This window comes from Oryctolagus cuniculus, chromosome 9 (genome assembly GCF_964237555.1).
Source record: "Oryctolagus cuniculus chromosome 9, mOryCun1.1, whole genome shotgun sequence".
Taxonomy (NCBI): Eukaryota; Metazoa; Chordata; class Mammalia; order Lagomorpha; family Leporidae; genus Oryctolagus; species Oryctolagus cuniculus.
The window spans coordinates 72,342,081-72,366,429 of record NC_091440.1 but is presented as its reverse complement, the minus strand read 5'-3'; the positions used below and the strand labels follow the sequence as shown (position 1 = coordinate 72,366,429).

General features: G+C 40.8%; 1 protein-coding gene and 1 pseudogene across 1 annotated transcript in view; one reads left to right on the top strand and one right to left on the bottom strand.

The window, feature by feature from the left end:
* The window catches only part of LOC127487170 (uncharacterized), a 399,814-nt gene that overhangs the window by 206,413 nt on the left and 169,052 nt on the right, over positions 1-24,349 (top strand). The gene's annotated exons all lie outside the window — the stretch shown is intronic.
* LOC127487157 (cytoskeleton-associated protein 2-like) lies at positions 2,561-22,816 on the bottom strand (annotated as a pseudogene).

Below are 24,349 nucleotides of genomic sequence, written 5' to 3'. Positions count from 1 at the left end.
TTCTTCCTTAAAATTTCATTTTCACGAGAGAGATTTTCAATCCTGTCCAATAAGGATTTCTGTAGTTCAAGGATTTGCTTTTGAAAACTTCTAAATGTTCTTATCATAAATTTTTTGAAATCCGTATCTTGCATTTCTTCTATCTCATCATCTTCATAATCTTGGCTTGGGGTGTTTTGTTTATTTGGAGGCATCATAGTATCATCATTGATCTTGTTCCCTCGATTTCTGTGTTTCTTGCTTGGCATAGTTACTTCTTCTTTCATCACTGTGCATTTGTTTATTTTTTTTTTTTATTTTATACTATGGCTGTGTTAAGTGGACTGCTTGCTGTTGGAGGAGCCTTGGAGGCTTGAGATGGGTGTGGCCTGAGAGTTCTGCTTGGTTCCTCTGGGTTACGTGTGTGCAAAGGTGACACCCTTAGGTTATGTGTGGTAAATCTCTTTTATTTATTTATTTATTTATTTATTTATTTATTTAATTCATTCAGGAGGTAAGTAATACCGCACCACACGGCTGTGCAGAATTGATGGTATTTAGTTTCCAATCTCTGGCTTCTACCCAAAGAGTCTGTGCAGGCTCTGTTTCTCCTCTGGACTCCCACTGGGTTGCCTAGGCTACTGAATTGTAGTGATTCAGTGCCTTAGCTCTCCCCTGTTGTTATGTAAATCCAGAGTGGGGGCCTGCTCTTTGTGTCTTACAAACCTTGCAAACTCTTGCAAACCTTGCAACCTTTGCAAGGTTGGTGGAGAGAGAAACCCCCCACCTTTTTTCCTTCTCTCCTGTAGTCAGTCTGGTGAACTTTCCCGCTCCCCTCTAGATTCTGACCACCGTTTCCCTGCCAGTGTCTTGGGTTACTGAGCTCACCTCCCCTTCCCACACCTTTGTGTGGACTCAGAGCCCTGGGCATCCCAACTCTCTCCGCTGGTGTCTGTGTGACATCTACTCCCCTTCCTGCACTGGCGCGCAGCCCCTGCAGCTCCCGCAGCTCGGCTTCTGCGCGGTGGGCAACCTGGTTCTCCCAGTAGGTCCTCCGAGTCACAGCCACTAGATCCAGAAGAGTTTCCTCTGCAATTTTTTCCTGATCCTTTTTCTGAAGCTACTGTAACTCCACTTTTATTAAACTAAATTTTCCTGGACTATCGGTGCCCGCCCTCACTATTCCGCCATCTTGCCTAAAGATCTTTTTAAGATTTATTTATTTGAAAGACAAAGAGAGGTAGAGCGAGAGAGGGAGAGAGAGAGGTCTTCCATCTGCTGGTTCACTCCCCAAATGGCTGCAATAGCCAGAGCTGGGCCAATCCAAAACCAGGAGCCAAGAGCTTCTTCTGGGTTTCCCAAGTGGGTGCAGGGGACCAAGGATTTGGGCCATCTTCCACTGCTTTCCAAGGCCATAGCAGAGAGCTGGACTGGAAGTGGAGCAGCCTGGTCTTGAACCGGCACCCATATGGGATCCTAGCATTAGACAGTGGCTTTAGCTACTATGCCACAGCACTGGCCCCAAAAAGATAAATTAAAGTCATTTACTGTAGTTCATTTAATGCAGATTCATTTATGCATCTCATAAAATATTGGTTAAAATAAATGTCATTGAAACACCACTATACAGATATTTTTATTGTATACATATCAGCTATGCATTTAAAAATAATAAAAATCCTACTCTCTAGAACATAAGAACACAATAGAACAGAGATATTATACAAATGTAATGAATATACATAAGTATATGATTTTTACCACACTCATATTACATACATAGTTTTTAAACTAATCTTTTACGATTCACTTATCTGAAACTTTAGAGTTACAAAACCATGTATGAAATGAAAATATTAGTTCTGGGACTTACAAAACAGCTTTATTGGTGGATTTATATATGGGGAGAAAATGCTTTACTGTATGTAAATTTTATTTTGCTGCAGTCATGACTGAAAAGTAAAGTTGTTATAGAGGAGAAAGCAAGTATAAATATTAACTATTTTAGAAGTGATACCTCAACAAGATTGACATTTATTAAATATTATATATTCCTTTTCCTAATTCAATTCTAATAGTTCATAAACTATCAAATGAAGCTATGGAAGTTAATGTTTTAGGTAGTCAAGTTATAAAAAGAACTCATTTTAAAGTTTCAAATATCTACAAAATGTGGCTTCTTTTCTTTCTTACACAAGGAACCCTCTTTTAGGATTAGGCTATTTATCCTTTTTGGTGACCTCAGTTATAATTTAAAGAAAGAGGCCAAGAGACCAGAGACACAGGCTATCACTGATGAAGTGACAGTGAAGAACCACAAGCTGTCCAAGAGACACAGCAGGGCACAACAGTGTGGGTAACAGGAATCTGGTGGAAAAGCAAGCCAAACCTCGTTTTATACTTGAAGGGAGTTGGTTCTACTCAGTCATCAAAGAAAATTATCACAACTTTTTAAAATGCAAAACTAGAAACTCTATCAAGAACATTTTATTTTCTGATGATACATCTTACTGTACTTAGATTTAGTAAAGAAGCTAACATGACCAAACCTGTATATAGTCAAGGAACACAGTAAACTAGCTGTTTTAAACTATTTATTTTAAAGAAAAGTGTTGAGATTGACAAGGCAGGATTATGTTTTCATTGCATAGAAAGGCAATGCCTGTTACAAGATAAATGTTAGTAAAGGAGATCACTGTCAGGAATACTTAGAATACTTAGGGACTTAGCCATATCCAGACCAAAAGGAAACACAAAGCCACACAAAACACAACACTCAGGAATAATAAAACCCCATTCTTCTTCAGAGCTTTATTCCTCTTCTGTTGTGTTGGTCTCGGAGAACATCGTGCAGAGTGCTACATTAGGACGGCAGACAAAAGCGTCAGCTTCACTTCCCAGCTCTGTTAACTGCTCCAGTGAAGACACACAAGGATAATGGTCTTTTAACATATCTGGCAATTTGGATTAACACTGTCTGATATCATGGTCTCCTTGGCAAATGCCTCAACTATGCAGAAACCTTCCAGTTGGATAGAAATGATCAGAAGATTTGTGATAGAGACCCTTGAAGATGACTCTAGGCTGAATAGTAAGCAACTGAACAGATTGGCAATTTGGAACGTCTCACTGGTGTAAAAAACTTCAGCTCTTTATATGTAGAATTTGTTTCATCAAATTGCATCTTCTTTTTTACACTGATAAAACACAAAATTATTCCCAGAGTTATAAAAACTATTTTTTGAGATTTATTTATTCATTTGAAAGGCAGAGTTATTGAGAGACAGAGAGGGAAAGAGATCTTCCATCTACTGGTTCACTCCCCATTTGGCTATAACAGCCAGGGCTGGACCAGTCCAAAGCCAGCAGCCAGGAGCTTCCTCTGGGTCTCCCTGGGATCTAAGCACTTGGGCCATCTTCTGCTGCTTTTCCCAGGCCATTAGCAGGGGGCAGGATCAGAAGTGGAGCAGGAGGAACATGAACTGGCACTCATGTGGGATGCCAGCATCACAGGCAGCAGCTTTAACCATCATACCACTATGCTGGGCCCCAAAGTTAACATTTTTATTTTGTACGTCTATGCTATTTATCATTCTATAACTTATATGTTACAGCCCTGTGATTGCTTATCTTGTAGAAAGGTACAGATACTGTAAACCTTGAAGAGAGGAACTTACTCCTTCCATCATTTGTTAGAACTTGTATACAGTAGATACTTGACTGGTTAATTCCTAAAATGTAACACCTACTATTATTAGCAATATACAGAGATTCCATAAAATGACATAGAAGTTTTCTTTTCCAAAATGGCAATATTTAGAAAAAAGCAAAGCAAAGAGAACATTTAAAAGGTGAAATGGTCCAATTACATTTAATTTGATCAAAAGTTTTCAATATTAATAAATGATAGTTCCAATCTGGAGCTACCTTAGAAATACCATGTTTATTATCCCTAAGCATGAAAAGAAATCTCAGCCATTATATTTTAAAAGTTTACCTTTGCAAGTATGCCATAGTGGATACATTATATTTAATTATGCAACTTGCTCTGGTTTCAGTATTGGGGATTTTAACATCATTGGTTGAATCTTTTATCATCTTGTTCTTTCCCAATCTTGAAACACCACATTTCTATGATGTTTATTTTCTATTTCCTGTTTTACTGGTTCTAGATTAAGATCTTTATCTTCAGTGTTGCCTTCTTGGATTTGTTCCTTGGTACATTTACTTTTTAGTGTAAGTTTTTGGCCAAATTTTAGGAACAAAATCAGAAGACATTAAAGTTATTCTTAGTTGGCCCTTATTTTCAAAATAAAAGAATGAAACCAAACTGCCATTTCTTAACCATCAATTCTCCTAAGTAAACACTGTCATCAGAATGAGCATTTAGCCGAGCAGCTAAGATGTCCACATCTCATACTGGAGTGCCTGGGTTCGAGTCCTGGCTGTGCCCCTGATTCCAGCTGTGCCTCTACCTTTCAAGTAAGTAAAATGAAATAAACATTTGAAAAATGAAAATAATTGTAAAATGAGATAAGCACTATAAATGAAAAAAGAACCAAGGATTGTTATAACCTGCAAAAAGGAACAACTCATTTTGCTTGTGGTACACAGAGATGGCAAGCGTAAGCTTCACAAATAGCATTTATCCCGAGTCTTGAAAAATGAGTACTGGACAAGACCAAGAAAGAAATCTTAGTATGACACATAAAATGAAATCACCTATTAATATAACATTAGGGGCTGGCGCTGTGGTATAGCAGGCAAAGCTGCCACCTGCAGTGGTAGCATCCCATATGAGCACCGGTTCAGGTCCCAGCTGCTCCACTTCCAATCCAGCCTGGTAAAAGAGTGGAGGGTGGCCCAAGTCCTTGGGCCCCTGCACCCTCAAGGGAGACCTGGACGAAGCTCCTGGCTTCTGATCAGCACAGCTTTGGCTGTTGCAGCCACCTGGGGAGTGAACCAGCAGATGGAAGACCTCTCTCTCTCTCTCTCTCTCTCTGCCTCTCTGTAATTCTGCCTTTCAAATAAATAAAATTAATCTTTAAAATAAATAAATAAAAACATTAAAGAGCTAATGTGTTTAGAAGGTAATGAGAAAAGTGGCAGTGTGGGAGGAGGTGAGGAGCTGACAAGTAGGCAGGCGCACAACTGTAATGAATTTATATGCAAGAAATTTGATAACAATTTCATTGGAGAGAAAGATATATTTGGTTGATGTGAAGGATTGTCTATAAAGGCATGGAATGAAAAGGAATGATCTATAATGGTAAGAAGGCAAAGCTGTTGTAAATAGAAAGGTCAGGAAAGGAAGGAAGGGTCCATTTGAGAAATATTTTTGAGTCAGGATTTCATGAACAAATAAAATGATGTCTATGTATAGATGAGTGTGCATGTTCCTTCAAAAATTTCTTAGGAGTCACTGATGCCAGAAGAGATTTTTTTTTTCCCCTTCTGGAGAAAGGAAGCAGTATGAGAAGATAAAGAGTTCAAAATAAAACACATTAGATTTAAATACTTTTGAGACATCCTGATAAATCCATTAAGCTAAAAAGGTCTCTGCATTTCTTTTTAAGGAAAATTATTAGAGAGTTTTACTAAGAGATGTTTCTTGATAAGTGACTATGACTTTTTTTAGTGAGTGAAAGACCAAGGTGAGAAAAAGGGAACATGGAATCAGTAATTCAACAAATAATTTAAGCATCTAATATTTGTCAGGCATTGCATTAGTATTAGGGATACAGTGGTCAGGAAGATTCTATACCGTTCTTGTCCATCAAGCTTACTGTTTAAAATATGAGACAAACAAATAAGTAACCAAGTACACTAAATATTGCATAGGGGAAAAAAAGGGAGTACAAAGCAGGTATATTTAACCTAGATTGTAGGAGGAAGAAAAGGTGTATTAATGTAGGTTAATCATGAAAGTGATGTTTAGTTAAGGTCTAAAGGGTAAGTGAGAATTAGGTAAAGAAAAAGCAGATTTTTAAAATAGATTTATTTATTTATTTATTTGAAAGGCAGAGTTATAGAGAGGCAGAGGCAGAGGCAGAGAGAGAGGTCTCCCATCGTTCGCTCCCCAAATGGCCACAACAGCCAGAGCTGGGTCCATCCAAAGACAGGAGCCAGGAGCTTCTTGGGTCTTCCACTTGGGTGCAGGGGCTCAAGGACTTGAGCCATCTTCCACTGCTTTCCCAGGCCGCAGCAGAGAGCCCAGGTGGGAAATGGAGTGGCTGAGACTTGAACTGGCACCCATATGCGATGCCAGCACTGCAGGCAGAGGCTTTACCTGTTATGCCCCAAGTTCTTTTTATGATTTATTTGAGAAGAAAAGCTAGAGACAAAGAGGGAGGGACAAAGGCCTCCATACACTGGTTCACTCTCCAAATGGCTGTAACAGCCAGAGCTGAGCTGATCAGAAGCCAGGAGCCAGGAGCTTCTTCTTGATCTCCCACATGGGTGCAGGGATCCAAGCAGTTCCACTGCTTTTCCAAGCCATTAGCAGGGAGCTGGATTGGAAGTGGAGCAGTCAGAACTCAAACCAGAGCCCATATGGGATGCCAGCGCAGCAAGTGGTGGCTTAACCTATGATGCGACAGTGCTGGCCCCAAGGAAGATTTGCATGAAAAGACCAGGAAGCAAAGATAGTATGATCCCTCCTGGGAAATGAAGACAATAAAAGACACAAGAAGGAAACAGAAGGTTTGGGGCAGAGGAAGAGTGACAAGAGAAGATGCTGGAGTCAGAAATTCGAGCAACTGAGTGACAGGACAGGACTTTGGCAGCGTTGGGAATGGCTTAGGATGGAGCAAGAGTAGAGAGAGGAAACAAAGGAGACAGCTATTGTGGCCCAGCTGAGCTACAGGAGATCTTACCACACTAATGAGAGGAAGCATGGAGAGAAGTAGATGGGTTTTAAAAAGATATTTAATCCCTGTGCTTGGGAAGCAGGAGTAGGGAGATAGGAAGGGTAAGGGAGTCACAAGCACCCCAAGATTCTGCTTTGGACAGCTGGATAGCACCATTCATTTAGATCAGGAACCAAAAGAAGGTTCAGATTTAGGGAAAATTATGTGTTGGGGCAGCCACATAGTGGCATTGCTGGGTTAAGCCACCACCTGTGATGTTGGCATCCTGTATTGGACCTCTGGGTCAAGTCCAGGCTGCTCTGCCGCAGATCCAGATTCCTGCTAGTGTTTCTGGGAAAGTAGTGGAAGACTGCTCCAGTGTTTAGGATCCTGCAATCTAGATTAGGATGGTGTTCCAGGCTCCTGGTTTCAGTGTGGATCAATGCCCGCCACTGTGGCCATTTGAGGAATGAAACAGCAGATGGAAGATCTCTCTCTGGCACTCTTAGCCCTCTAATTGCTCTTTCAAATAAATAAATAAATAAATATACATACTTATTTTTAAAAGTTTAAAAAAGTATTGTGTTCAAAGTTTGGATTTGAGAGTTTGAGCAATGTGAGCAGACATCCCCAAGTGGTAACGCTGGTCTGTCATTTTATTTTTTTTAATTTACACTGTGCCAAATGCCCAACCTTTGTCTCAATTATTACTTGTTTTATATCCCCCACTTATGTTCTCTGCTGTTTATAAATAATTTTTATTTGCAAAATGGATCTTATATTCAGATCTTACAGTGATATATTTCAGAAAGCCAAGAGTTTATAGATAGCTCTTTTTTTCCCATCCAAAGACAAACATTCTCCTGCTAGAGAACACCAGTTTTATTCTATTAAGGAAAAATAAGAGTAACTGAATCAGATTTAAGTACTGGTTTTAGCTTTTCACATTACCTTTGGAGCTAGTGAGAACTATGAGGAAAACTCTTTATACGGCTTTTACTTCCACTTTGCTGTTTTAGCAAGTAAGACACAATTGGGTTAAATCTTTCTCTTCCTTTTGTATATACTAATTAGTCTTTCCAGAGTTTCCTCTTTTCCTATTCTTCTTAAGCTATTAAATATTCCTAGTAAGATCAGGTCATACATCCTATGGGGTCTATTAACAGTTGCCTTAATATGTAATATTCCCCACTGAATTAAGCATACTGCCAACAGAATGGTCTCCTAGAACATATTATTAGGTTTATATGGCATTAACATATTAACTCCACCAAGCAGTTGTGGGTTTTTTTTTTTTTTTTTGGTATTTCACATAACCAAATACTTACAATTTCTAATTAAGCATGACCTTTGTTATTATTTAAATTTTAATCCTGAATCTAGAGTTCTACATTTTAAATTCATTTTGTGTACTAAAAATAATGGTACTGTATCTGCTCTGGAAAGCAATCTGGCAGCATACATCAGAAACCTTAAAAAGTTTAAAATCAGGGCCAGCACTGTGGTAAAGCTGCCGCCTGCAGTGCTGGCATCCCATATGAGTGCCAGTTCAAGGCTTGGCTGTTCCACTTTCGATTCAGCTCCCGGCTAATGTGCCTGGGAAAGCAGCAGAGGATGGCCTGGGTCCTTGGGTCCCTGCACCCATGTGGGAGACCTGGAGAAAGCCTCAGGCTCCTGGCTTCTGATCAGCCCAGCTCTAGCCATCTGGGGAGGGGACCAGCAGATGGAAGGCCTATCTTGCTCTGACTTTGCCTCTCTGTAACTCTGCCTTTCAAATAAAGAAGTCAATCTTTAAAAAAAAGGTTTAAACAATTTTAACATAAATCAAAAGAAAACAAACAGAGACAGGGAGGCAATAAATAGTATGAACTGAAATATTTGCTGATTAGGTGACATATAGCAAAAATAAAACCCGAAAACCAAAAATAAAACTGGAAACAATGTTTCTAAACAAGAAAACAAATTAGCTTACATTTAAGTTAATGAATGTTAATGGCTGAAGTTTAGTAAACTTACTATTTGTCATACACTATGATACTTGCTTTATATACATTATTTCATTCAGTATCCTCAACAATCACCATCTTATAGTGCCTAAGGTTGGCAAAACCTATACTTGAATCTAAAAAATGTTTATATTCTATGTCTGACAGCTAATGAATCTCTTTCATACCTCTACCTATTATATCCAAACAAGGAATTCTTGAATGAGGTTTTCTAGAGCACAAAATAGATGACAGAATTTAATAGGTGAAGTCTTTAGAGATCACCCAATTAAAATGCCTCATTTAAAAAATATTTTTGAAATTTTTATTTGAAAGGCTGAGACAGAGAGATATTTTCCATTTGCCAGTTCACTTTCCAAATGCCCACAACAGCCTAGGCTGGGTCAGTCCAAAGCCAGGAGCCTGGAACCCAATCCAGGCCTCCCATGTGGGTGTCAGGGACTTAAGTACTTGGGCCACCACCTGCTGCCTCCTAGGGTGCTGCATTACAGGAAGTTGGAATCAGAAGAGGGGCTGTGACTCAAATCACAACACTCTGATGTGGGATATACACATCCCAAGTGGCATCTTAACTGTGGCTCCAAATGCCTACCTCAAACTATCTGGTATTTGTAGAAAATTAAGGCCTAAAGAGGTAAAGTAACTTCCATAGATAATCAATGACAATTTGGATTTTGAACCAGAACTCCTAATTAAAAATTCCTTACAATACTTAAATCCACTTTATCTGAGAGGTAGGTCAACAGAAACAGCTTACATATTTTAAAAAGTTAAAAGATAAAAGGAAAAATGAATTCTGCAAAGAAATTTAACAAAATCACAATTTGCTTGAAGGAAATGAAACAAAACTTACCAAAAATAACCTTTTCTAGACTCTTCATTGTTAGAATATCTTTTATTCTACAATTGTATGTCACATCTCTTCAATAGGCTTAATTTTTTTAAATAAAGAAAGGAAATCCATATTAGTTTTATATTCTCAGACATTAACTAGATGATTCAAGTTGAAAATGGTAAGGCCAGTGATCAAAATTTCACTTTTAAAATATGACAGTATTTGCTTTATTTATAAGATTAGTTTATTTATAAGATTTATTTCTTTATTTCAAAGGCAGAGTGAGAGATGAAGAGAGCTTCCATCTGCCGTTTCACTCCCTAAATGGCCACAATGGTCAAAGCCAGGAGCCCAGAACTCCCTTCAGATCTCCCACATGGATGGCAGGAGCCCAAGTACTCAGACCATCCTACCTTTCCAGACACATCAGCAGAGAGCTGGATTGGAAGCAGGGCAGCCAGGACTGAACCAGCACTCTGAATGGGATGGCAGCATTGCAGAGGGCAGTTTAACCTGCTGTGCAACAATGCCAGCCCCGAGATAATGGTTCTTTAGTCAAGCTTCTCAAAACACTTAGTAGTTACTAAGATTTAAAAATGACCATTTTTTCCAAATTATAGGTAACAATGAACTTAGAGGATAGAATTTCATCAATTTAAAATTTTCCCTATTTTTCTGAAGCCTTTGATAACTATTGCTGTTTTCCTGATATAAACAAAATTAATGAAGATGGTAAATTAACAGTATCAGTATATATGAAAGGGCTGAGAATTAAATTTAATAGCTCCTTTTCTCCTATATTTAAGTTCAGTATTATATTTTGCTTCACATGTTATTAAATGCATCTCTGAATAGCTTAAGGTTGATCAGCCCAATATATTTCATTTATTCAAAACTTTATTAAATGTGCACTATTTGCATGTATCATAGTACTTACCATGTTCCTTTGAGATATCATGCCTGCTAACATAATACATTCAAGATAAGTGAGCAGTCCTGGATTACCAAGTGCTCCTGAATTCCCATCTGCTTTCAAATTTTTGACCAATTCTAATTCCTGTTTTCCAACTCTGCTCTGGTATCACATCTTTCTGTTTACATTACTGCATTGTACACACAGCAGTGGCTCTAGTTTTACACCCTAACTACACTGCTTTAAGCGGCCTTAAAAGAAACTTCCATCCTGGTTTACTGTGGCAGGGATCTAATACTCCCTTTCAATTAGGATTCTGTCAAATACAATTATCCTTCAATAATGTAATAATCAGTAAGAGAATATCTATCCAATATTTGATTTTTGATTCCGGTGTGTTGCAAGCGCCTGCTGTCATGCAGCTTGACAGTAGCAAGTGCGACATACGACTTGTCAGTCATGGGGAAGAAAGGAACACCAGGACACAAGACTGTCTTTCCAATGAGATTTTATTGCTTACACACCAGGGGTTTTTTATCACACTGCTCATCAGCATGCTCAGTGAAGTCAATACACTTATCAGTATCAATATACTTATCAATCTATACTATTTAATACACTTATCAATAAACTTAACACCACTACTTAATCATGACTTAACTACTTAACTCAGCTACTTAGCTTAACGTAACTACTTAGCTTAACTACTTAGCTTAACATAACTACTTATCTTCTACTTAACTTACTTACTATAATACTTAACTATCAGGGTAACACTATTTCCTTAATGACTAGAGGTCTACTGGAATCTATACCATTAATATCAATAATACTACTTGAACTTATTCATTAATCCACAGATCACAGTATACACAGATACAGTATACAGTGTTAAAGTAATTTTGAGGGCTATCCAATTATAATAGTATATGTACATCAAGGTCTCCAGCATTATTTGCAGATACCTTGCATGGGGTCAAAACATAGGGTCAAAGCATAGTTATATTATATTACACATGACTAACATTATTTGTAAAAGCTGTGTTTTCAAGGCTTATATCACTGTCACGAAGAAGAGTGTCAGTGTTCAAGGTCCAGAGCTCCATGTCTCGGCAGAGACGGATCTCGGATCAATCACTTACAGGCAGGAAGTCGTGGGAAGACTGTCACTCTGGGCAGTAGGCTCAAAGTTCCCAGGCGGATGACCAGGCGAGAAGTTGGAGAGGTCCCCTGTTGAGAGGCCTGGTCTGGCTCTGTGGTCAACTCCGGCATCAGGCTGATAAGGAATCCAGCAAGGCGGTGAGGCGGCATCTCAGCTGGAGTTTTGATCTCCTAGTCACCTTGTGTCGCTTAGGAAGGGGGTTAGCGAGCTGGCTCTTCAGCTCCAAGTGCAAGGAGATCCAGAGGTTCACATGCACTGGGGCCACGTGCGTGCGCACGCGCACACACACACACACTAACACAGAGACAGTGGGGTTATAGCTCAGGGACAGCTCTGCAGGTCGCAGGTCGGCTTGCGCCACTACCTGCTCCGTGCAGAGTAGTGGGCTGCCTCTTCAGCTCCAGATGTGTGGAGATCCAGAGGTTCACACACATTGGGCCATGATCCCCAAGAGGATGGAGAGAAGTGCAAGGGCTCCCCTTTTTATCCTCATTTTCTGGCAGTCCTCCAGCTTGCCATCCTCTGACTTGTTGTCCAATCAATGCTGTTTCCTCCTTGCTTACAGTTGAACAGTCCAGTCAATACTGTCCCCGCCTTACTTATGTTGGAACTGATTATGGATTGTTAGTTATTGTCTGTAGCGCAATGCTGTTTCCTCCTTGCTTACAGTTGAACAGTCCAGTCAATTCTGTCCCCGCCTTACTTATGTTGGAACTGATTGTGCACTGTTATCTAACTGACCAGAGACATCTGCTTGGTATGATTGGGAGTGTCTCCCTAACAGCCGTTAGATATTGCCTCAGCTTATGACTTATAACTCCACTTTACTTTTATTTTGTGGCTAGTGGTAACTTTTTAACTCAATGTTTTACTGTGGAGTTTCCACAGTTCATCTCCTTTCCAGGTAAGCGGTGATCCGTGACTCTTTTTGAGACTCCTGTGGGATTCTCCACAGTCCACCCCCTTGGCTCTCGATGTCTCTCCTGAGTGAGAGGCATTGTGAGGCTCAAGAGGGAGCAATCCTGAGTCATTCCAGTGGCCTCTAAGGTCCACGCCGCTGCACCTTTATTTACTAGGAAGGACAGTTCTTGAGTTATAGTGATTCCTTTGTTGGGAATCTATACCACGTTTCCACAATTTCAGCAAAATGGAAGATAAACCTATCTTCTATTCTTTAGACATCTCCATGAGTTCATCTTTTTTTTTTTTTATTATGCCCTCACTGCCCATTGCTGATATATTGTAAAAGGTCCAAACTTCTTTTTTTTTGGATTGCAGAATTCTGTTAGTCATGACAGTCTATAACTTTATACTTAGCAGTCTATAGCTTAATGATCTACGTTCTAATTTGACCACTATACCTACTATGACAACACAAGCTTAACACACAATCATAATCATACTAATAGCAATAACTAACAATCCATAATTAGTAATCAACAATCAATAATCAAACATCAATATCACATCATTGACATCATGATATTCAATTCATATATATATATATTTTATTTTTTATACCACAAAATATCTGTGAAACAATTATCTAATTAAGGAAAAATTCTATTACATTTTATGTATTCTTTCACATTCTTACTCTCTAATATGGGCTTTCACAGACATTCATATACTGCTTTACATTTTAGTGACCAAAAGAAGTATTCAGGCCATTTTATCTCTTCATATTGCCTAGCATTTTTACATTCAAAAACATCATTATGCCCTAGATGAAAAATGCATAATCTAAGCCAAAATTTTCTATGTGTACTGGCCTTTTTATATACAGGAGTGTCCATAACTATTTATTAATACATATCCTACAGTCTAATTTGGGGTTTGTTGCTATTTTTATATTTTGCTGAGAATCAACCTTTCTTAAAGAAAGGCCAAAAAGATGAATTTTTTAAAATTAGTTATGTAAACAGTCTCAAAAATATATTTTTAGAAACTTGGTGAAAAGCAATTATGTCTGTACATTCAGCTATAAAAACAAAAAATCTTCAACCAAAGAAAAACTCTTGAGAAATGATTCACTCTTTACACAGGGTTTCTTGTATCAATAGTTTAGAAAAGGTGAGAAATATGGTGGTAATACTGTTAGAGAAACTAGTTGGTCATTTTCTATACGTGAGCAGGACGATTTCATGTGGAGCATAAACATAAGTACATTCAGATATACTCCTAGAGGCAGAGTTCTTTCACAAAGCCATCAGAGCTTGATTTTATATATATATATATATATTTTTTTTTTTTTTGACAGGCAGAGTGGACAGTGAGAGAGAGACAGAGAGAAAGGCCTTCCTTTGCCGTTGGTTCACCCTCCAATGGCCGCCACAGCCGGCTCACTGCGGCCGGTGCACCACGCTGATCCGAAGGCAGGAGCCAGGTGCTTCTCCTGGTCTCCCATGGGGTGCAGGGCCCAAGCACCTGGGCCATCCTCCACTGCACTCCCGGGCCACAGCAGAGAGCTGGCCTGGAAGAGGGGCAACCGGGACAGAATCTGGCACCTCGACCGGGAGTAGAACCCGGTGTGCCGGCGCCACAAGGCTGAGGATTAGCCTGTTGAGCCATGGCGCCGGCCGAGCTTGATTATATTTTAAAAGTTGATTTAGTTATATTTGCTTTATATTTAATTAAGAAAATTTTAATGTTAAAAATCAGTTTCACAGTAAATATCCCAAATAGCAAATGTACACAATGACATGTTATGCTAAAACATTTCTCACAAAAAGTTTCATTAAATTCACATTTGAGCCTGTCTGAAAGTATGCATACACTAAGGCAGCGGTGGGGAATGCCTATCGTGCAGTCATTTGGCCTGGTCCTGCCAAGGCAAACACAGGCAGGACTTGAAATTCAATACATCTATAGCATGCTAATCATAATTTTGTATGGCCTGTGAATGATGTTTTAATTATTCAAACGGCTGCTCACAGGAAAAAAAAAATTCCCCACCCTTGAACTAAGGTCTGATTATCCCTAGTACATGACAAAAAATTTTAGAAGGCTTCGAAATAGCTTCTTCTTTTCTTTTCTTTTTTTTTTTTTGACAAGCAGAGTGGACAGTGAGAGGGAGAGACAGAGAGAAAGGTCTTCCTTTTGCCGTTGGTTCACCCTCCAATGGCCGCCGTGGCCGGCGCACCACGCTGATCCGATGGCAGGAGCCAGGTACTTATCCTGGTCTCCCATGGGGTGCAGGGCCCAAGGACTTGGGCCATCCTCTACTGCACTCCCTGGCCACAGCAGAGAGCTGGCCTGGAAGAGGGGCAACCGGGACAGAATCCGGCGCCCCGACCGGGACTAGAACCCGGTGTGCCGGCGGCGCAAGGCGGAGGATTACCCTAGTGAACCACGGCGCCGGCTCGAAATAGCTTCTATAATGCAATCCTTTAGTGTCTGAACATTCTTTACTATTATACTATTTATACATAAACCAGTTTTATTAAGTTACATTATCTTGTGTCCCCAAAATAATTCTGTATCTTTTTCACTGTAATAATATATATAAATAAATTTTAACTCACCTGAGCCCCTGCCAGAATGGCCTTCTCATAGATTGCAATAATATTTTCAATAGGACTTGTGATTGGTTCAATACATGCAAGGCAAATCCAATATTTAACAAGTTTTGTGGCATCTGGAATATTTTTAATCAGGTCATTTAGTGTGATTAGTATTTCTTCTTTTGGGCATCCCTAAAACAGCAAGAAATAACATGTGTGATTTTTTTTTACCCTACAAACTATGAATAAATAATAATTCAGCTTATTAAAATAAAAATCATCCTAACTTCAAGAAGCATAGCATCAGCAATGAGTATAAGGCAAAAGAAATGAAATATTAGTTGAGACATAAATAAGCAGTCTTCAAAACGTTAATAGAAAATATATATTATGTGGGGCTGGCGCTGTGGTACAGTGCGTTAACACCCTGGCCTGAAGCGCCGGCATCCCATATGGGCGCCAGTTCAAGTGCCGGCTGCTCCACTTCCGATCCAGCTCTCTGCTATGGTCTGGGAAAGGAGTAGAAGATAGCCCAAGTCCTTGGGCTCCTGTACCCACCTTGGAAACCATGAAGAAGCTCCTGGCTTCTGGCTTCGGCTTGGCGTAGTTCCAGTCATTGCGGCCAATTGGGGAGTGAACCATTGGATGGAAGACCTCTCTCTCTCTCTCTCTCTCTCTCTCTCTCTCTCTCTCTCTCTCTCTCTTTCTCTCTGCCTCTCCTCTATCTCTGTGTAACTCTGACTTTCAAATAAATAAATAAATATTAAAAAAAATAAAATGCATATTATGAAAAAGTTATGTATGAATTTTGGTCTTGATGTTTATCCTCTTGTCTATAGTGTGGTTCCATGTTAATACCTTACTTAGAATTTTCTTTTGAAAGATTTTATTTATTTAAAAGGTAGAGTAATAGAGAGAGAAGAAGAGACAGCAAGAGACCTTCCATCTGCTGGTTCACTCCCCACTTGGATGCAAGCACTGCGGTTGGACCAGGCTGAAGCCAGGAGCCTATAGTTCCATCAGGGTTAACACCAGTGTCACAGGTGGCAGCTTAACCTGCTGTGCCACAATGCTAGCCCCCTTACTTAGAATTTTTGCATCTATCAAATGTTTGAGAACAGCCTGAGGATTTTTTTCCATATTTGTTGTCTTTTTTTTTTTTTTTTTTTAAGATTTATTTATTTATTTGAAAGGCAGAGTTACAAAGAAGGAGAGGCAGAGGCAGAGAAAAGAGATCTTCCATCCATTGGTTCACTTTCCAAAAGGCCACAATAGCTGGGGTTGGGCCAGGCTGAAGCCAGGAGCCAGGAACTTCATCCAGGTCTCCCACATGGGTGCAGGGGCCCAAACACTTGGGCCATCCTTCACTGCTCTCCCACGTGCATTAGAAAGGAGCTGGAACAGAAGTAAAGCAGCCGGGACTCGAACCAGCACCCACATGGGATGCTGGTGCTATAGGCGGCAGGTTTACCTGACATGCCACAGCACTGGTCCCTCCATATTTGTCTTTGTTGGGTTTTGATATTATGGCCAAAATGAATTTGTAGTGGTTTATGTAAGAGTTATATTTAGTTAAACAGCAGGGCAGAAAAATTCCATAGTATCAAAACAAAAAACCTTACTGCAGCAAAGTAATAATAGGACCAGCGTTTTTCTGAATATAATTTTCATGGGTCCTCAAAAGGTTTAAAGATGTCCATCTATGGGGCCAGCGCTGTGGCGTAGTGAGTAAAGCCGCTGCCTGTAGTGCCGGCATCCCATATGGAGCACCAGTTTGAGTCCCGGCTGCTCCACTTCCGATCCAGCTCTCTGCTATGGTCTGGGAAAGCAGCAGAAGATGGCCCGAGTCCCTGGGCCCTGCAACCATGTGGGAGACCTAGAAGAAGCTCCTGGCTCTTGGCTTCAAAATCAGTGTAGCTCTGAGTGTTGTGGCCATCTGGGGAGTGAACCAAGCGGACAGAAGACCTTTCTCTCTCTCTGTCTCTCCTCCTCTGTGTAAATACAACTTTCAAATAAATAAATCTTTGAAAAAAAAAAAAGTTCATCTAGAGTAAGTTTTAAAATCATACCCTACATTCAGTCTTGTTTCAGATCTTAGACACTAACGGTTCACAAAAACAAGATTAAACAGTAGCCAATAAATAAAGAAAATATTCTGGGGCTGATTATTATCACTCCAGAAGATTTTGGTTCAAATAGTAAATTTTTACAATAAATTCAAGACCAGGATGATATTGGTTTAGAGATGAATGGGATTTTGTTAGAGAATTATTTTCATTATCTGAATTTAATCTGTGATAATGGTTCACATAATTATTATTATCATTATTTTTAAAGATTTTATTTCTTTACTTGAAAGTCAGAGTTACAGAGAAGCAGAGGCAGAGAGAGAGGTATTTCATCCACTGGTTCCAGATGGCAGCAAAGGCCGGAGCTGCACCGATCCGAAGTCAGGAGCCAGGAGCCTCCTCCAGGTCTCCCATGCGAGTACAGGGGCCCAAGGACTTGGGCCATTTTGTATTGCTTCCCCAGGCCATAGTAGAGAGCTGGATTGCAAGTAGGGCAGCCGGGATTAGAACCAGCACCCATATGGGATGCCGGCACTGCAAGCGGCGGCTTTACCCACTATGCCACAGCGCAGGCCCCAATGATTACTGTTAATAGTACTCGTGTTGCTAGCTTTCGGTAAAATACATTATGAGTGTAAAAAAATTTTAAGTATGTTGAATAAAGATAAGAAACAGAAATATCAGAAGTGAAAGTAAATATCTACCCCGTCCACTGGATACTAACATCTTACAAAACTGGAACTCAAATAAAAACCCAATTATCCCTTTGTCCTATTTATGTAAACTCAGTGGAAAACTCAATGAAAGACTAACAATCTCACAATTAATGAACAAGGCAGTATATCTTACAATTAGTTAATTAACTGTGCAAACAATCTGACATTAAATCAACAGCAACTCACTGACATTACTTGGTTAAAAAGACTGACAATCTAATTAATAAGTAATCTTCAAACTTTAAAATGCTTTACAAATGTTGTATAAAATAAACATTACCTCAGTAATCAGGTTCAGGCATTCAGAAATTGCCTTGTTTACTTTTTCAGTAAATAGTCTTTGCTCATCTTCTTCTGCCATGGTTTTCCAGCTTGTCCCTCAGGCTCAGGTTGTTGAACTACTGGGTTAGAAGGTCTTTTCAATACTCTTCCTTTGCCAGCTTTCCACTCACTCAGACGAGCTCTACAGTTAGAAGCAGCAGGTAAGTATTACTTTGATATTTATGATAGAATTCTGCCAAATGGAGCAAGTTTCAAAGTATTTCAGGTCTTTAAGTGGTTCTACACTAGTGACACACACCTAGTTCACAGTTTAAAAATATCGAACACATTGGCCGCCTTCGTGGCTCACTAGGATAATCTTCCGCCTGCGGGGCTGGCACCCCCAGTTCTAGTCCCAGTTGGGGCGCTGGATTTTGTCCCAGTTGCTCCTCTTCCAGTCCAGCTCTCTGCTGTGGCCTGGGAAGGCAGTGGAGGATGGCCCAGGTGCTTGGGCCCTGCACCCCATGGGAGACCAGGAGGAAGCACCTGGCTCCTGGCTTCGGATCAGTGCAGCGCGCCAGCCATAGCGACCATTTAGGGGGTGAACCATTGGAAGACCTTTCTCTCTGTCTCTCTCTCACTGTCTAACTCTGCCTGCCAAAAAACCAAAAAACAAAAAAAACAAAAAACTGAACACATCAAGATCAAGTGTATGCTCAAAGATCCCAAGTTCATTTTTAAATGGAGAGGTTATAAAGTGGTTCCCAATTATTTTGCACTTAGGTTACAGAATGCAAACTAATAAAACATACTTAAACACAATCTCTATCGGATCATATTGTCCCATGACATATGACATCATGCACATGACAGGACACATGAAAAATTCTGGTATAGTCAATGAAATTATAAGCCAAATCCAAAAGTGATATACTACTGAAAATTAAAGTAATAAAATAAAGAAAATTACAACTACTTACTTTCTGTTCTGCAGTTTCTTTGGGTTGACCTGACCGACTACTAACAGTTGCCGTTGCTATAGTAGGTCTTTGCTGGTCAACGGGTTTTGACTTTTCTACCAATTTGGCATTAGAAATGAAGTAGGCTTGGCTACCATTTCAGATGCTATGCCTCTGGACAGTGCCTTGTTTCTTTTTATGTCCTGAGAAGAAGCAGTTTTGACACTAGATAAAGCTGGTTTTGATTGTAATAACTCTTTTCCCGAGGCCCTTTCCGGATGGTAACGTTGGCCAAGGTTCTACTGATGCTTTGCTTCCCCGTGTTTTGGGTATTATCATGGTGACTTCTAATAGGAGGTCTCACAAGTTGTGTATTCTGAGATGTAGCGCTCACAGATTTAGTGGCAGCTGTCATATTTGAGGGTTGCTCACTTTTCACTGTTTCACTGCTAGTGTTTATAGGCTGAGGCTTTGTGGCTTTAGAGACAGTAGTTGCAAGTTGTTGTTGTTGTTGTTGTCAAACTTGCATCTTTGACTTGTAGAGGTTTTCTGAAAGAATTAATCTTAGATTGTACAATTTGACCACGGTAAGCTCCAAGCACAGGTTTTTTGGGCATGTTAGCATCTTGCTTTGGCTTTTCTGCAGTCACTGGTTTCTTTTTATTGTTGTTTTTAAGGTGAAATGCTTGGCTTAATGTCATATGTTGACTTTGGGGATCATCTTTAATTGATAACAACTGCATAGCTTGATTATCATCACCAAAATTCTTTGCATCAATTGCTGTGGTTGAGTTGTTTAATTCATTAGACAGTTTTAAAGGAACACAATTTTTGTCCACCATTGTATTTTTGTCCCCTGTAGGTCTATTGAGATTTTCTTTATCAGCCTAAAAGAGTTATTTAAGACAAAACGGTAGTTTAGGACTCATTTCTTTCAGAAAGAGTTTCTGAAGGGGAAAAAAACAAAGATATTTATGAGTTCTATGTTCATCTCTTACCATTTTTGTTTTAAGATTCAGAGCTTTTGTTCCTTTTTGGACCTGGTCCTCATACATCATCACTGTCTTGTCTCCACAACTTAAAAAAAAAAAGAGAGAAATCAGTTCTGTATCAGGGAGGTTTCCTTTTGGGAAGAAGGATTGGGGGGATATTAGTAATTAACCAATTTTACAATTTTATATTTTAAGTTGAGGCAAGAACTGAGATGAGATTTATTTCTCCTAAGAAAAAGTTTTATTACAGTGCAGTAGCAAACAAGACAATTGAGGAATTTTCCTAAAAGTCTTAACATCTTCCCTACCATAGAGTATGTAAACACATAACAATCTTATTCCAAATCATTTTTATCTAGTGTCCAAACAAGTCTTCAGAAAAAAAACCTTTATCAAGCAACACCTCCTTAGGTTAGTTTTAGCACTTACTAACAGATTTATTAAATTGAGGAAAATCTTTTTTTAAATATTCTTCCCAAAGGAAATCCAGAATTTACCACACACAAACCAGGATACATTAAAAATTGTAGTTTTTAGTTGGCATTGTGTTTAGGCCATTTATCCAAAGCAATGTTTTCTCTAACTAACCTAATCTGCCTTTTACAATTATAGACTGACCAGCACAGGCTGTGACAATCTTTTAGGTGATTCTAATGATTTTATCCAACATGAAACAAGAGGAGAAAAACATCAGACCTGTAATTGACTCTAAAACAGATCTAAAGTCTACAGATTACGTTAAAACATGAAAAAATTGTACATTTAGAATCCACACGATTTGATATCTGCAATAATTAATAACTATGGTTATGCCACCTTTCACATCTTTGTTCAATCGGCTTAGAGAAGTGGCAAAGCATTGACAAAGCCAGGAGCACACATTTTGAATGGTGGCTTTGGTAATAATGGCTTTAGTAATAATATTACTAAATTATTATTTAGTAATAATAGATTACAGCCCAGCTTCTTATCAGGCAAAAAACCTGGAATGATGCTATTATGAGCTAACTGTAGAAAATGAGGGAACCTTTTGTCTTTCTACTTCCATATACTTTCATAAGCTTTGTTTTTGCTGTAACCATGTAAAATTCTAAAAATGTAAATAAGATAATATCAGGAGTTTTCTAGTTGAATTGAGATTAAAACAATCTTCAAATCTCTGCATTTTGGAAACCCCTGCCCCGCCACCTACACACACCTTTGTTTCTGCTTAAGAATGTGAATCAATTTAGATAGAATAACTCAACAATCTAATGGTACACCATCCAATAATGTACCACGAGCCACATGTAGGTCCTGAGGTACTTGAAATGTGGCTAGTCTACACTGAGATGTGCTGAAAGTGCAAAATAGCACCAGATTTGAAAACTTTGTACCAAAAAAAGAATGTAAAAATAAATTGGAATAAATTTGACCTCACCTGGATAATGTCTGATTTTCCTGTTTGTATGAAAAAATGTTTTTCTTCTTAACAGATGTTCCTTGAATTTCTGTCTTCTTTGTTCTAAATAATAAAATATAGGATCTATAAGTCAACATTAATTAAAACAGCAAATATTGCTAAGTGGAGATTTTATTTCGAAAACTGCTGTACTTGAGATCACATTTTCCATTTCCAGAAAAGCGCCCAATTCAGCACTGCCTTTGGGAAATAATTCCATTAATAAGCGAATGTGATCATGAAAGGCCCCACAAGCACTGTGCAGGAGAATCATGTTCTCCACTGTCTACGCTGCTGAAAGCCATGCCTCAGGGAACCGAGTGGTAGACTAGGCGAGACACTGGACTCCCAAGTTCTAACTCGCCAGAACTGGTTCAGCTGAGAATTACTGTTTCCTCATCTGTAGAACAAAGAAATAACAGTAGTCGTATTTGTTGAGACCCACTTAACCCCAGGGTTCCCAGAATAAGGAAGCGAGGAAGTGAATCCAAACATCAGAGCAGGCAAGCCCACCACGCCAGAGGCACTCACGACCCGGCTCGGGGAGGGCTCGGGGAGGGCTCGGGGAGGGCTCGGCGCAGGCGCAGGCGCAGGCGCAGGCGGACTGTGCACCCGCGCTGCCCTGCCCCGCCCCGCTCCGGCAGCGGCCCCACCACCCGCGGCCCGGGACCCCCAACGCCACCCACGCATGCGCACTCGCTCCGTCACTAAACGGATTCCTCGTGTCTACCGGTCCGCAGCCGGCAGCCACCGCACAAAAGGCTCTCAACCCGCACACTATCGCCACAGAGCCAACAGCCACCGGTTCGAGTGCTCACACCGTCGGCGGGAGGCCCGGTGGCCCTGACCGCCGGCCCCCACGCCCGCCCGCGCCCCTCCGGCCGGCTGGCGCCGCTCCCGCCATCTCGGCCAGCCTCACCTCTGAACGCGGACTGGGCCCTCTGACTCGGGGGCAGCTGCAGGTCCCGGGGAACTGCCGGCGTGCTCATAGCAGCCCGTGCTCGGAGGATGCGCGTCTGCTCGGAGCGGCTCAGACTCCCTCAGGCCGCGGCCGCCGGACACTGCGCGCCGCGGCCCCTGCGCTAGCCTTTGACAGCGCGGGCGCCGCCTCCGCCCATTGGTGCCGGCGTGAATTGAATGGGCCAATAGGCGCAGAGAGGCGGGGCCTGCGCTGCGGGTGCCGGGAGCGTGCCCGGGCGTCCACCCGGGTCCGTGCCCGCTGAGCCTGTGCGTTTCAAAGTCAAACAACGCTCTTCGTCCCGACTGTGCAGCGTAGGAGGAGTCGGTCCGCTGAATCCTCACCTAGCAGCGCCTTGAGGTTGCAGATAGGACGAGTCCCCGGATGGTCACGGTCCTTTGAGGAAGGCAGACGAGACAAAAAAGTGTGCTCTGGCTGCGCCTGTTGTAGGACAACGGAACCAGCAGGCTACGTACCGAGAGCACGAGTATTTCCCTCTCGCCAACGTGACCCCATTTCGAGCCTCATCTCTGCTTCGCAGATGACAAGCTCGGAAATTATGTTTCCACGTTTGCTGAGCTCGCAGACGGGAACTGGAGTCTGCTTTCTATGCCTGCATACTACACAATTATCAGCTGCGAGAGAGAGAGAGAGAACGAGGAAAGAGGCGCTCCCTTCTGCAGGTTGTGTATACTCCGCCTGTGAAGATTAAAAGCATTTACTGTAGACACTTGGTGTTGAAGTGTGCTGCCATAACGCTCAGTCCTCACCTAGAAATAGCACCTTCACAAAAGCCACCCAAACACCTCTCCACCAGAGAAAACGTAACGATTCCCAGCCGGAAGGTTTTAGTGTGGGAGAGTTAGGGAGAGTCCAGACTGCCTTTCCGGTTCTACGCTCTGAGTTCACGACTTTGCTTCCTCTTGCCTGGTCTCTGCACTAAGACTGGACTGGGGCTGTGTTCTGTTTCAGCCGGGTCTCAGCGTGGGATCAGGGGTGCGAGGGTGTGACTTCCCCACAGCGCCCCTGCCCAGCTGTGAGAACCTCCAAAGCCGGCCCTCCACTAAGGTAAGTTTTCCCCACTGTTGTCCACTCTTTTCTTCAGACCTCTTATGGCAGCTAGTAGCAAAACGGGTGTGGGATTTTCTGTAGGTTTTTTTTTTTTCTTAATGTCCCATTTTCAGTACGGCTGCTTACATTTAAGGTCAACTCTGGCAGAAACAACAGTCAAGTCGTACTCTCACCATTCTTAAGACATCACTGCTCTTTATGTACTGCTGTCAATGTTGTTGTTCTATACTAAAGTTTCATCAGACAGCTTGAGTAAACATGGGTTCCCATTAAGTGACAGAGACCAGTTTAACAATTAGGACAGCTAACAAAAACTCAAGAACCTCTAAAGCTTGCTAAGTGAAAGAAGCCAGACACAGAAGGTTGTGTGTGATGTCATTCAATTTGTATGACATACCCAGCATAGATAAATCCGCAGAAGTCCATGGATTGGTGGATGATGGGGTTGGGGAGAGGCTGCTTGCTTAATGGGTAAGGGATTTTCCTTCGGAGTGATGGGAATGCTTTGGAACTAGATAGATGTGTGGTTCACTCTAAACGTTAACTTGATATCATGTGAATTTCCCCCCAGGGATTTTCAGTGGGCATATTAAAAGGAAATGATTCAGAGAAAGCAGTGGAGGTCTCAATTGGCTG